Below are 13,366 nucleotides of genomic sequence, written 5' to 3'. Positions count from 1 at the left end.
AAAATCTTGTTTATAGTTTCTGTTTATAGATAAACTATAGCAGAAACAGTTTAAACAAGCCTTTAAATACTATAAAAAGCCAAAAAAAATTTAAGTAGAATGTAATGGTTTCCATGTACATATGTTTTTTATGTTTAAATATATTCGCAGCATAAAAGGAATACAGTATAACACTTGAAAATCCTCTCTGGACTAAGACTATTTTCAGATATTTGACCAGGTGCATTATCAATAAGCCTGAAAACAATATTGGGAAAACTACACCATAAAAACATCTTCATTCTTTTTATTAACTTAACAAATATTTTGAATGTATAATGATTCACACATAGATTTAATGTTCTGGGATATATACGGTAACTATATTGACTAAGCAATGTCGTTTGGCGGGACCCAGGAGAATAGTCTTCCCGACCCTCTGGAACCAGCTCCCCCCAGATATCAGAGTTGCCCCCACCCTCCTTGCCTTTCGCAAGCTCCTTAAAACCCACCTCTGTCGTCAGGCATGGGGGAATTGAAATTTCTCTTCCCCCTAGGCTTATAGAATTTATACATGGTATGCTTGTATGTATGAGTGGTTTTTTAAATTGGGGTTTTTTAGATTGTTTTTAATATTAGATTTGTTTACATTGTCTTTTTATATTGTTGTTAGCCGCCCTGAGTCTTCGGAGAGGGGCGGCATACAAATCTAATAAATAAATAAATAAATAAATAAATGAACTAGATTGATAAATATGGCGGAGGAAAAAGGACCTCAACAAAACAGTCTCTAAAGCCACTTTCTTCTGTCATTTCCTTCTGTTATTTTAAGTTCCTTTCAACCTGTAAAGGTCTTAGAGATGAAAAGAAATATGCTCAAAGAGCATATACGTAAAAGCAAAGCTGGAAGAGGAGCATCCTCTCTCACAATTTAAAGAAAAGTTGGGCAACCTATAGCTTTAGGGCAGTAGTGGGTTCTAAATCCTGTCGCTATTGGTTCGTGTATGCACTTGCAATGCTTCTGCGCATGCACAGAAACATTTTGGGCGGGTGGATGGAGCTTCCTGCTGCCACTGCTATTGATTTGCCAAACCTGGCCAGACCAGGAGCAACCCACCACTGCTTTAGGCTACAAAACCCCAAATCTTAGTTTAGGAGACTTATAATCATGTGCCAAATTCAGCAGTGTGTCTCCTGATATTTTAATGTATGGAAAGTGTAAAAAAGTGTAAAAACTTTTGTGAATTCCTAAAATAAATTTAAAAGAACAAAAACCAATAAACCAATAAACCCCACAAAAACCAATTTATGTTTGGTATCTATGTGCTGTTTGGTTTTTAATTATGATAGAGTTTTTAATTATTCTTAATATTAGATTTGTGCAATTATAATATTGTTTTTATCATTGTTGTGAGCCGCCCCGAGTCTTTGGAGAGGGGCGACATACAAATCTAATAAATTGAATTGAATTGAATTGAAAAGACAGAAATTAGAAAATTCTAACTCTTTTTAATTTTACCCATTCTGCAGCACTGTTTTCCCCATTAAAATTCTCAGATTCATCCAAAATTTAAAGAACCAAAGAATCCTTAAAGAATTCTTTATTATAGAAATAGCCTATATTCTCTAAAATACTTCTCCAACTCTTTTGATCCCATACTAAAATATGGGAAGCTTCTTGCTTCAAACTAACTCATGGTTCTTTCATTTTGGCTGTAGGAAATAGGGTAGAATGGGAATTGCATAAAAGGGGCAAGTAGGAGGTTAAGTATTCTTGAAGCAGTCAAGGCATACATTGGTGGGGAGCTATCAGCATTTATGTTTAAAGGGTGGGACAAAAAACATAATTATTGGATTGAAGAAGATAAGAGACCAAGAATAAGGAAAAAGTGGTTAATCGCGAACGAAAAAGAGGGGGGATGTGGAGTTCCTTGTTTGGAGCTGTATAGGAAAGCTTTTCAAATGGAAAGGTTAATGGAGTTGCAATTATGTGAAAACAAATGGGTGAAGTTGGAAAAACCAATAAACGGGATGAAGAATAGAGAAATAATTTTTGCAAAGTGGAATAGGAGGGACTTAGGTAAATTAATAGGTCTCATTAAAGGGACTATGGAAATTTGGAAAAAATGGCAGAGGAAAATAGGATTATATAAATCTAAACTGTCATCGCTTTATGTAATAAATAGAGATAATGAAACGAATTTAAATAGGGTTATAGGAGAGTTGAACGGAAGAGGGATAACTAAGATAGAACAGTTATATGAGAAGGAAGGCAGGCCAAGTAGAAACCGTATAGAATGGTGGTTAGGTAAGGGAAGATGGCTACAAATAAATGCAACATGTAAATATCTCAATGAAAGGGAGAATAAAGAAGTAGTATTGAGGGAGGAGACAGGGTTAGAGAAAATAATAAGAGAAAAAAGTGAGGGTATAAAGGCGCAAGCAACCAATATATACAAGTTGCTAGTGCAGTCAGACGGGGACACAATTCAAGGACTGACTAAATGGTGGCAAAATGAGATACAAATAGAGGTACAAGAGATGGAAAATACAGTAGAAAATATAAGGGAAATTAAGAATACAAGAATTAGGGAAATGAGAAGGAAAATATTACATAAGTGGTATTATACTCCCGTTCAACTCGCACACTCTCAGCAGAATGTCAGGGGTATTTGTTGGCACAGGTGTCAAGATAAAGGAGTGTTTATGCATATGTTTTGGGAATGCCCGATAGTGCAGGAATTTTGGCAAAAAGTGCAAGAGGACATTAATAGAATGTTAAATATACAATGGACAATCACTAAGGAAATGACAGTATTAGTTAAAAGCAATGCAATGGGAGAATTTAGAGAAATAAAACAAGCAGCAATAGAAAGCGCTCAGGCGGTAATAGTTTTGGGTTGGAAGGAGGCGACAAAATGGACAATGCAAAATTGGTATAGGTACATGGTGGACCATATTCAATTTAAAATTATGGATAAAAGGATAAATTTGGATAATGAAACTGAATTAATACAACTGATGGGACGGTGGGACAAGGTAAGACGATATATGATGAGTAGAATCCAAGACCAAGCTACAAGAAATAAATTGGAATCACTCTATAATATGTAAATAGATATATTGCTCTTGGGTCAAAGTGGGTTATATAAGAAACACCCCCGATTTGGTGGTGGGGTATGTGTGTGTGTCGGGGTGGTGGGCACTTTTCACTATGCACTGTTTTATGTTGTATGTATGTTAAACTTGTTAAAAATAAATTTAAAAAAAATTTTTTTAAAAAAAAAGGCATACAATGATGAAGGAATGTGTTGTTATGCTTTTTAGTGATGGTACTTGCTAGGAACTGAGTCATGTCCAGCATATTTTGGGAATCAATCTATCATGAACTCAATCTGTATAGTCTGGAGGACAGAAGGGAAAGGGGGAACATGATCGAAACATTTAAATATGTTAAAGGGTTAAATAAGGCTCAGGAGGGAAGTATTTTTTAATAGGAAAGTGAACACAAGGGAAAGATCAGAAGCGATGTGAGAAAATAGTTTAATGAAAGAGTAGTGGATGCTTGGAACAAACTTCCAGCAGACGTGGTTGGTAAATCCACAGTAACTGAATTTAAACATGCCTGGGATAAACATATATCCATCCTAAGATAAAATACAGGAAATAGTATAAGCACAGACTAGATGGACCATGAGGGATTTTTCTGCCGTCAATCTTCTATGTTTCTATACATAAAAACTACTGTGCATTTGACGGAAAACCATCACTAGACTGCATATGAATATAATCTTTTGTTCTTAGTCATTTCTCTCCCTAGTTTTCAATAAAATAGATATAATACTTTATCATTTCTAGACCATTGACAAATTCTGATCAGCCATTTTAGAATTACTGTAGTTTCTTCAGGAGGATTGCTACTTTTAGCATTTGCACAGAAGTATGGTTATTATGCTGTAAACCTAATGGGGATGAAGCAGACAATAGGTTTCAGAATCAAACAAGCAGCAAATATACTGGCTGCTTAATTCAGTCAGAAGAAATTTTCAAGAGAGATCAGGGGATGCCCTACAGAGAGCCAAGCAGCAGCTTCTGTTAAGTAGAATGTACATTTCAATAGATATTGACTGGGTGCTAAACTAGCCTCTTTGCTCTCAAAGATGTAAAAGTAGTATTGTCTTTTTGTTTCCTGGCCATCCTCTGCAATCCCTGCAGATATATACACTATGTCAGGCAGAAGGGTTCCACTCAAACTCCCCCAATATCTCAGTATTGCAGCCTGTATACAATTGAAACCTACTCTTGCACCCCAATCTTGCCTGCAGCTCCTGTTGTTACTAAAGACTATGTGCATACCATGTTGCTGATTAGCTTAAATTGCCAACAGCAAATGTTTCTGAATTCACTGGAACAGAGCCTGTTGTTAATTGGTGGCCCTATTTAACATTTTTTGAATTCTGGGGAGAAGGTCAGACCACAGGATTATGATTTTGTCTATGAAAATCTTTCTGAAATTAAAAAGAGAATAATTGAACCCCATAAATACTGTATTTTGAGATCCAAAATGGAAACTTATTAACTCACTTTACCTTTTACGAAGGAGTCATCATTTCCTATCTGAGACTTTGTAGTTATGAACACATATGGTATGTAAGGTAAGTTTTTATGTCCCTTTGCTATACTGTATTAAGAAGTTTTATTTATTTATACTAGTGCTATTTTAATTATGTATTAATGGATATAGAGAACTTCATGTGGACATCCATATGGAATGATGCTGTATTTTTAATAGAATCAATTTAGACTCTCAGAATCAGAAATCTAATCAAGTGGTGGTTAATGGAGCTTGATTTTTTTATAAACTTTCTGGTAGTGTAAATGCGCTTTTTATTTTAGAGCACATATTTTCTGTTGTTAGTCAAAGGATGTGAATCAGCTGAACAAAAGGAGGGGCAACAGTTTTAATTGTAAACTGCTCAGTCATTTAGGTGTGATGGGCAGTGAAGAAATGTGATGAATGAATAAATTAAATTCCTTAGCTAGCTGAGTATATAACATCTGAACGTTTTCATTTTCAGAGTATTTAGCTGAATTTCTCTTTGTAGATTATTTTATTTTATTTATTTATTTATTTACTTACTTACTTACTTACTTACTTACTTACTTACTTACTTACTTACTTACTTACTAGATTTGTATGCCGCCCCTCTCCGAAGACTCGGGGCGGCTAACAACAATAAAAAAGACAATGTAGACAAATCTAATATTAAAAATAATCTAAAACCCCCCAATTTTTTTTAAAAAACCAATCATACAAACAAGCATACCATGTATAAATTCTATAAGCCTAGAGGGAAGGGAAATTTTTTCAATTCCCCCAGGCCTGATGACAGAGGTGGGTTTTAAGGAGCTTGCAAAAGGCAAGGAGGGTGGGAAACAACTCTGATATCTGGGGGGAGCTGGTTCCAGAGGGTCGGGGCCGCCACAGAGAAGGCTCTTCTCCTGGTCCCGCCAAACGACAGATTAGCTTTTTAATTTAATCAGAGGTATCTGCAAGAAAGTAAAGTCTAGACAGTGGACGCAACCACACCCCTGGTCCTTTTTAAAAACATATGATGTGTCAGCCTCACTATGTTTCATCCTTCAACTACACTTCAGCTGTCATACGTAACAGGGGTGGGGTAGGGGTTTTGGGATTTGGGAGGGGAAGCTTTCCGGAGGGACTCTAGTAAGTTTCGATTCTTCTGGTGAAGGCCAGGGGAGTTTCATTTCTCCTGAGATGAAGTGATAAGTAGGTCTGTTAGTGGCATGCATTCCAAAAGCATGGCACGACAGTGAAGATGCGTCCACCTGACGAAGATGGCCAATGGGGATTGGTTGTTTTCCAAAGGGGGGCAAGTGGGATACTTTGATATGGGCAACTATCACACTTTTTCCCTCGGACTTTGCTTTGCTTCTGATGCATTCACTTCTGATTTAGTAGTTTACTTTTGAAGTTCAAAATGGACTCTGAGTGTTACTTTTCTTAAATACTGAGTGGAACCATCCTGACATGATGCATGTTAAAAGAGAACATGGTTTCAATCATTTGATCAGGCACCCTCTTGGCTATCTTGGAAATCCATCCCCTTTGGATGCCTCTGGTTATCATATTATGTGGACTGAATCATTATGTTTAACAGTTATGCATTTCTTTTTTTATATAATAAATGTTATGTTTGCAAGTTGCTAGAATAAAGGTGATCGCTGATTGGAGCAGGGCGACCAATAAGAAGCCTGCTAGCGCAACCAATGGGAAGCTTGGGCGCGACCAATAAGGAACCTCCGGGCTCAACCAATAGGAAGCTCCAGCGCAAAGTCTTGAAACATTGTCACCAATCCCTGCGCTAGTAACAATGTATATAAGGTGCGGTTTTGGCCGCTTGTTTCTTAAGTCGCTACCTGCCTGCGAGCTGGTCACTTTAGATGTTCCTGATTATTAAATAAAGAGCTGTTATCCTCTTCATCGGCCTCCAGCCTCTGATTTAACAGTGGCGACGAGAGGTTCGAGCCTTTGCATTCCAGAGATGGCTGTAGCAATGCCGCACGCATTGCCCTTCTTCAACCCCGACAAGGATACGTGGACAGCATATATGTCCAAATTTCGTATCTTCCTCCAAGCAAGCAACCTAGACGACGCATCGGAGAACAGAAAACGAGCTATATTCCTCCATTACTGCGGTCCAGCGATCTACAACCTAGCTACTACGCTCGCAGATGAAGAATCCATCGAGAGCATCTCCTGGACGGCTCTGCAGGAAAAGCTCGCGAACCACTTCCAGCCAACAACTCTGATTTAACAATAAAGTTTCATGTGAATACAGAAATGTGTTATGTCTGTTAACCCAAATTTATGCTTTTGTGTTTGTCAGTTGCTAGGTCAGCAAAATAGCTTAGTCACTAAAGTTTGTTTAATCAGGTTTATAGAACTTCCCAACTCAAGTCTGGGTGGCTTACAATAAAAACAACCAGTAAAAAAAAAATCCCCAATATAATGGCATGAGCTGATAAAACTTATTACCAGAACAACAAAAAATGAGATTTAATAATACAATAAAACCAAGAAGAATCACTCCTTATTCCAGCATCTGGGAAAACAGCCAGGATTTCAAGGTTCCTCTTAAAGAACAACAGAATTAGGGCAACGTAAACCAATAAATGTTGGTGGGGACATTATTCCATTAGGCTGATGCTATATGACAAAGAAGACATACTTCCTGGACCCAGTAGATGAAACTGCCAAGGTGGATTTTGCTATATATGCCACAGTAAGCATCTTGAATTGTATTTGGAAGCTTGCTGGTAATTAGTTTGGCTCACATGGTAATCACTTTCATATCAAATGTGTGGAATATCAAATTTGATAAGTTTCAAAGCAATTGAGTACCAAGGAACTACTGTATAACTGTCATCAACCTAATGATGGCACTGGACCCTCTATTAAAAATGACCTTGCCCAGTGGTTTCATGTAGATAATGTTACATTCTCAGACTGAAGCACATAGGCTTCTGTCAGGTCCTCCATTCTGGAGGGAAAATACTGGCTGTTGATTGGCTAGACCAGTGATGGCGAACCTTTTTTCCCCTCGGGTGCCAAAAGAGCATGGGCGTGTGCCATCGCATATGCACAAGTTGCACACACCCATAATTCAATGCCTGGGGAGGGCAAAAACAGTTCCCCCCACCCCCAGAAGGCCCTCTAGAGGCCAGAAATTGCCTGTTTTCCAACTTCTGGTGGGCCCAGTAGGCTCGTGTTTCACCCTCCCCAGGCTCCAAAGGCTTCTCTGGAGTCGGGGAGGGTAAAAATGCCCTCCCCCATCCCCCAGAGGCTCTCTGGAAGCCAAAAACACTCTCCCAGAGCCTCTGTGTAAGCCAAAAATCAGCTGGCTGGCACACACATGCATGTTGGAGCTGATCTAGGGCAACTAACACAGTGGGCCCACACCAACAAAATGATGTTTAACATCGACAAGAGCAAAGTCCTTCACTTAGGCAGAAAAGACCCTGGACACACATACAACCTGGGAGAAACCCCTCTTAGCAGTAGCGACTGTGAAAGAGACCTCGGAGTCTTGGTGGACAATCAACTAAACATGAGCCAACAATGTGCAACAGCAGCTAAAAAAGCCAACACAATCCTAAGCTGCATCAACAGGGGAATACACTCCAAGACCAGGGAAGTCTTAATACCACTCTACTACGCCCTGGTCCGACACTCCAACACTCTGGACATTTTTAAGAGAAGATTGACCTGCCACTTGACTGGTGTACTATAGGGTTCCTGTTTGGGCAGGGGGTTGAACCCGATGGCCTTCATGGTCCCTTTCAACTCTAACAATGAATGAATGAATGAATGAATGAATGAATGAATGAATGAATGAATGAATGAATGAATGAACGAACGAACAAAAACTGCTCGCGTGCCAGCAGATATGGCTCCGTGTGCCACCTGTGGCACCCATGCCATAGGTTCACCATCACTGGGCTAGACTGTCTGGCAGTTCCCTATAAAAGGGCTGTCTGTCAGACAGAGCCTTTGCTGGGTTGCAAATAGTTGCCAAATAAAGAGCTGTTGCTTTGAAGCCACTTCTGTCTGCCTCTTCCATTCACCCTAGCTAACAGATAATAATCAGAAGAGGTGAGAGTGTTGAGCCCGCAGATATTCCACTTGAAAGAAAGGGAAAAGTTGGCTTCTTCCCCTTGCAAACACCTCCTGGCACTGGACTGGAAAAAAAGAGGGGAATTGTCACAATGGAATTCTTCAGGCCTTGTGACAGTGGTCTAGTTTTATCCATGACATGCACATCTTCTATCACCAAGGACCCAGTCCTCCTTCCTTAAGTTGCCACCTTATTGTGCAATTTATGTTCATGGGACCTGAGCAGGTATTCATTGTTGTTGGCAAATCCCAACAACCATGTTACCAGGTGATGTGGACATAAAAACAGTATCAGTATCAGTATAGTGCAGGGGTAGGCAAAGTTGGCTCTTCTATGACATATGGACTTCAACTCCCAGAATTCCACAACTAGAATGTTTGGCTCAGGATTTCTGGGAGTTGAAGTCCACAAGTCATAGAAGAGCCAACTTTGCCTACCCCTGGTATAGTGGAAAGAAATGAAATGCTGTGACATAAAATTGATCAATCCACCCATGCAAGGAACTCATCTTATTAGTTTGCTGCAAATGAACTAGAATAACACAAGGTACAGTAATTTTATGCCAACAGGGTATTGTATCCCACAGCAAAGCCTAGATTCCTCTACAGTTTGCTACTTGGGGAAGGCTGTAAGACACTATCTTTATTGAGCGTTGGCTATTCAGCCTTTTTGATCTTCCCTTGATACTTCTTATTTATTAATTTACTCAATCTCAACTACCATTTATTTGTTCTTTCAGCTATTTCTTCTAACAATTATTTTCCTTTTGCAGATCAGTATTTAATTATGTAGTCTTCTGTTCTTGTAATTTTATTTCTAGACTTTTTATTTTTGGTCCTTTATCATATCACAGTTTCCACTATTGCCTTCTTGCAACATTCTACACCTTCTTTTTATTGTAGGTTGAGTTACCTATTACTCTTTATACTTAGAATTATAATTGTAGGTTAGCTGTTAAGGGCCTAAGTTAATATCTATCACAGCTGAACTTTGTGCAATGAATGCTGTTAGTGTTATCCTTAGAAGTTTCCTTCCAGCCACATAATAAACACACACATATACAGTATTTTGGATTGTTTGAACATTCAGCTCCATGCAGTGTAGCAGTATGAAAGCATTTCTTTCATTTTAAATGTTTTCCCATTGTGTCCTATCACTAAGTAGAATAAAGCATCATACCTCTTAAAAATAATGCCAGTGGGTTGAGTAATTCTGTGTTGGCAATTCTACTTCAGCAATTCAGAGGCACATATGTGTACCATAAAAAGTAAGAAAGATGTTGTTGACAGAAACAGGCCAGATCAATTATTAAAGTGACAAGTGGAAAACGGTGGCTTAAGCCCCAAATTAGAAGAAGGGATGTGCAATAGACTCAGGCAGACATCTTTATAATTCAAAGTTGGATGTTGAGAAATAGTCACGTTGCAAGATTGTGTCAATAATTATATATTCTAAACCTTTGGTGTGGACTTGATTCCATGATTTCTTTTTTTACATAGTGGGACTGGCTGCACTCCAGGTTGATTATCGTCATTTGAATCACACCCTTCTCTTTTTACCTTTATTGGATTTTTGTTTTGTTTTTACAGAATTCAATATGGCATATGTAGTGTTCCATTCTCTTCTCCCTCACAACCACCCCCCTGTGAAGTAGGCTAAGTGGAGGGACCAATATAATATTTACAATATATTTCAATATTGTTATGTGTGAATTTGTAGCCATCTCTGTGTTATGATTTTTAACAAGATCTTCTCTAGTTACTATCATTTACTATAATGCAATGGAATGGTATGGCAATTTTGCACCAGAAAAAGCAAGGAACTGTCTATCTTTCATCCCTAGTAAACAGTCCCCCCCACCCCAATAATTGTTTTCTTTTTCCCAAAGTACTATTCTTTGCAGTTTTGGAAGCTGCTGGTGTCTTTAACTTGCCATTTGGGTCTGATAATGTATCTTTGGGCATCCTGGGTTTTGCAAAGTCATGATCTGGAGGCAGAACTGTCTCTTGCAACAGCTTCTTTCTTTTCCCCTCCTTTCTGTTCCCGTAAGTGCTATTAGGTTTAGTTTCAGAATATTCCAGGATAGAAATAGAAATAGCATTTAGACTTATATACTGCTTCACATTGCTTTACAGTCTTCTCTAAACGGTTTACAGAGAGTAAGTATACAGTGATCCCCCGATTATCGCGAGGGTTCCGTTCCAAGACCCCTTGCGATAATCGTAAACTCGCGATGTAGCGGCACGGAAGTAAAAACACCATCTGCGCATGCGCGTCCTGTTTTCCATGGCCGCACATGCACAGATGGTGGAGTTTGCGTGTGGGCGGCGGGGAAGACCCCTTTGGCCGCCCAATAGCTGATCTGCTCCGCAGCGCGGCAGCAGCGAGGAGCCGAAGATGGGGTTTCCCCGTTACCCAGGCAAAGGGGAAACCCCAAGATCGCTTGCCCGTTCGCCCGCCCACCCGGCTGCTCGCTTGCAGCGCCGCAGCAGCAAGGAGCCGAAGATGGGGTTTCCCCATCGCTGGAGAGCAAGAGGGGGAGAGATAGAGAAAGAGAGAGAAGGAAAGAAAGAGATGAGAGAGGGAGGAAGAGAGTGTGAGAGAGGAAGAAGCAAGATAGAGAAAGAGAGAGAGAAAGAAAGATGAGAAAGGAAGGGAGTGACGTCATCGGGTGGAAAAATCGCGATATAGCGATTCGCAATGATCGGGATCGCGAAACTCGGGGGATCACTGTATTGCCCCCAACAGTCTGGTTCTTCATGTTACCGATTTAGGAAAGATGGAAGGCTGAGTCAGCCTTGAGCCTGGTGAGATTCGATCTGCCAAACTGCTGGCAGCTGGTGATCAGCAGAAGTAGCTTGCAGTGCTGCACTCTAACCACTGCACCACCCAGGATCCATTAAAGCCAACCCAAGTTGGAAGATGATTGTGTATAGTAGGTGGCTTGAATCTTCAGTTCCAAAATACTGAATCCAGAAAATGTTAAGAGACAAAGATTCAGTATTCTGCTTTCCCAATGCCTGGGTAATAAGATAGCCTGGGTATATTTTCACAGAAAATGTAGAACTTGTATCTTTTGAACAAAGCAGATGATGCAAAACCCCCCCTCCCACCTACATACACAAAATTAATTGTAATAATTCCATTGGTTGGTTTGTCTTAATGAAGGCAACATTTCACTCCTGGGTTCTTCATATATTACATCATCATAGAGATGGGAAGATTTTCTGAAACTCAAGGAAAAGGAATTAGAATCCTGGATATGGGGTTGATACAAAAATCTTTGTGACACAGAATACTTGAACTGGTGGATTTATATCTTAACGCTATAATCCAGTTAATATTATTCTTTGCAGTAATTTCTCCATACTTTTATTGTGAGTATTTTTTCCGTGGCATTGATTCATCTCATTTTTTTAAAAAAAGCACGGGAGAAAATGCTGCATGGCACTCTATCATATTGGCAGTACTTCCTCCTCTCCCATCTGTCAGAGGTTGTTTAAGAGATCTACATCCCAACTTTGTAAGGAATAAAAATCACTGACACCCCTCTGGATTGTTATAAGTCTGGGAATACTAAAAATCTCTCACACTAACATGATACAAAAGGAAAATAAATTAAATTGCCAATGCATCTGTGCACATCTAGAAACATAGACAAACATAGAAGACTGACGGCAGAAAAAGACCTCATGGTCCATCTAGTCTGCCTTTATACTATTTCCTGTATTTTATCTTAAAATGGATATATGTTTATCCCAGGCATGTTTAAATTCAGTTACTGTGGATTTACCAACCACATCTGCTGGAAGTTTGTTCCAAGCATCTACTACTCTTTCAATAAAATATTTTCTCATGTTGCTTCTGATCTTTCCCCCAACTAACCTCAGATTGTGCCCCCCTTTTCTTCTGTTCACTTGCCTATTAAAAACACTTCCCTCCTGAACCTTATTTAACCCTTTGACATATTTAAATGTTTCGATCAGGTCCCCCCTTTCTCTTCTCCTTCTCCAGACTATACAGATTGAGTTCATTAAGTCTTTCCTGATAGGTTTTATGCTTAAGATCTTCCACCATTTTTGTAGCCCATTTACTTTGTACTATGTGCATTTACCTGGTTGGCATCAAGCCATCATTTCCCTTTCAAAGGCCTGGAGCGCTGAAGTCAAGAGGCAGGACAGGGCAATGCCAACATTCCTGAAAACGGGGAGAGAGGCTGCCCCAATGCTGCAGTATTTTTGCTTTTTGAAAAGCTAACTTTACTCCTATTTTTAAAACATTGGAGCCGAGCCAGATATAAATCCAGTTAACTCAAACATAGCCATCATGAGATCGCAAAGATTTTGAGTTGGTTTTGAACTGGCAGAGTCTTCATGTGAAAATATTCATGCTAAAGCAACTTGGACAGGAATCAGCAAAATCTATGGATGACTGTTATGCATGATTGCTTAAGTTTGAAGGTTTTATACTGGACTTAGACATTTCTAAATATTATTCTAAAGAGTAGTTGCTGGTGACGATGAGCAACAGAAGGTGAACAGCATCAGGTTGACCATTAAGGGAGTGGAATACTTTGATACCTTGTCTTACAAACTTAATTGGTTCCGGGACGAGGTTCTTAAGGTGAAAAGTTTGTAAGACGAAACAAAGTTTTCCATAGGAATCAATGGGAAAGTGATTAATGCGTG

At 39.3% G+C, this 13,366-nt stretch overlaps 1 protein-coding gene across 2 annotated transcripts in view; it reads left to right on the top strand.

Annotated features, from left to right (window-relative positions):
- Positions 1–13,366, top strand: part of CCND3 (cyclin D3) — a 99,570-nt gene that overhangs the window by 55,918 nt on the left and 30,286 nt on the right. The gene's annotated exons all lie outside the window — the stretch shown is intronic.

The sequence above is a fragment of the Erythrolamprus reginae genome, chromosome 3, assembly GCF_031021105.1.
Source record: "Erythrolamprus reginae isolate rEryReg1 chromosome 3, rEryReg1.hap1, whole genome shotgun sequence".
In the NCBI taxonomy this organism is placed as follows: Eukaryota; Metazoa; Chordata; class Lepidosauria; order Squamata; family Dipsadidae; genus Erythrolamprus; species Erythrolamprus reginae.
Note: the sequence above shows the minus strand (reverse complement) of the source record. Positions and strands in the feature narration are given on the sequence as shown.